Here is a 2,656-nt window from a genome sequence, read left to right as displayed (position 1 = left end):
ATGGATGGATGGCATGGTGAATGGTGGAGAATCGGATGGATGGATGGACGGATGGATGGATGATGAATTGATTCGGATGGATTGGATAGCCGATCGAAGAGAGTTGGATAGATAGATAGATAGATATATAGGTAGGATAGATAGATAAACAGACTAGATAGATAGATAGATTTCTGATACTACATACATTAAATACATACATAATACATACATACATACATACATACATAATACTACATTAAAGCATACAGTACATACATACAACATACCATACATTAATTACATACATACATAGCATACATACATACATACAACAAATACATACATACATACATACATAACATACATACATACATACACACAACACACAACAACACACACACACACACAGCACACACCACACACACACACACCACACACACACACACACCACACACATACACACACACACACACACACACACACACACACACACAAACACACACACACAACCAACAACACACACACAACATACATACATACATACATACATACATACATACATACATACATACATACATACATACATACATACATACATACATACATACATACATATATAGATAAATAGATAGATAGATTGATTCAACTAACAAGACATAATATATCTAAAATCAACATATCGCTTTTCTCTATCATACCTGATTTTATGCCAAGCACTGTGCATCCGAGGCAGAAAATGAAACACATCAGAAGAGGCCCCATACCGTGAGATTATACGTTGGCGTATAGCGATCTTCCTTTCCCGTGTGATCTAGTAAAATTGATATTACATCGTGTGAGAATAAACACATAACCTCAGGACAAAACCACGCGACGAACCAATAGGTTTTAAACGTCTAATTTACGCTGATCATACACGATTATTACTGAAACCACACATGAAACACACCGACTCCGCTCCTATTCAACCTATCACAACATGTAATACACACACATATTAATTCCGCATTAAAAATAGTCCACGTCTTCATAGCACATAAAATCGACGTTGAAACTAATTGATATCTAAAGGAAACACACTTTCGTAGTGCATTAATGAATTAAGTTTAACCATCTATGCACACAGACTGGTGCATTGCCTGTTTGATTGAATTTGCGACAAAGAACCTACCCAGTTCATCAGCGGATTGCGACGGCACATGCAAACAACTCAATTTCTGCGATAGGACGTCACGTTTGTATATATCTTCTGCGCGTGTTTACATGACCGCTGTGTTTTTTTCTCGATAGCTAATCATCGATTGACATACATAAAACTTGATTCCCTTCTTGATCTATAACCGATAACAAATCGAAATTCGAACACGTCCCAATTCTATCCCAGTGTGTTCTTCTCTTGCTCGTGTCGTTCATATATCTGGTGTATTTCTCCTACGGTAGAGTATATATCTAGCTGGGATCAATCGTGATACGTCTATCACGTGTCGCACATGTTCGCGCCGTGTGCGCATGCGCGTGCGCGCGTCCCCGCTTCCATTTCGGTACCCCCGTTCCACCGTGCGCGCGCCACGCCTCAGCGCACTGTGTTTGGGTACCTAAGCGTCTGAGCGTAACGCCAGAGTAAATATAACAACACATCGGATTAACATTCCTCGGACGCAGCGAGAAACGAGACGAGGATTTCTCCAGTTATTACGTAATGATGTTATTTATCGTGCAAATAGCGCGAGGAGCATAGTTCTTGTGTGAGTGTTGACGAAGCTAATTATCACGTAGTATTAGCTTTCAATTTAAAACGAATTTGTATTGAACAATGCTAATTTATTATGCCAATACTCGCAAATTTAAATTCAATAACGGTGAACGAGCGACTTTATGTTAGGTCCCCTAGCATATGTAGCTCATTTTTTATGTAGCTCATTTTTTATGTAGCTCATTTATTCAATGTTTAATTATGTTTCTTATGCATGACTACGTTGTTAATTTATGTTATTAATACTCATATTTGTTTATTGAATCACGTAATTTTAAACCAAAACATCACGTTTGAACTATGAATTATTGTATGAAAGTTTTTGCTGCAGCGCACTTCGCCGTATTTCGTCGTCGCGCGTCTGCCAACATCGCCTGCGAAAGTTTTGATTGACATAATATTCGCTCGGAAAAATATACACAGTGCGGAGGGTTGTCAGCTAGAATAACTCAAAACGAAAACAGTTTAGGCGTACTATTGAATTTTCTTCATGATAGACATTATTGGCGCGCGCATGTGCGTAAGCGTTTTCTTATGTAATTAAACATTGGGATATGCGTGCGTGTTTGGCCAACCCACATCCGTGTTATGTGTACGTATTGGGTTTATGTCATATTTACGTTGCGTGCACGTTGCGTGAACTTGGCGAGCAGTCATGAATCCGCGAAGACCATTACGTTTGATAAAGCGTTGCCGTGTCTTGTGCTGCTGTGCAGCATAGGGAAAGTTGTATTGCCCTTGTAAGAAGGCAACAAGGCTATTATTTTATGATTTGCTGTGAAAGTGTACACATATCGAGGAATGTTTGCAAGAATTTAGATTGTTTTTGTGGCATGATAGCATTCATGTAGTATACAGACTAAGTTAGCTAGCTCTAAAAATCCATTTTTTTGATGAAAAAGAACAAACCCCTTCGAAATG

This window comes from Priapulus caudatus, unplaced genomic scaffold (genome assembly GCF_000485595.1).
Source record: "Priapulus caudatus unplaced genomic scaffold, Priapulus_caudatus-5.0.1 Scaffold58, whole genome shotgun sequence".
NCBI lineage: Eukaryota > Metazoa > Priapulida > Priapulimorpha > Priapulimorphida > Priapulidae > Priapulus > Priapulus caudatus.
This window is presented reverse-complemented; position numbering follows the sequence as displayed.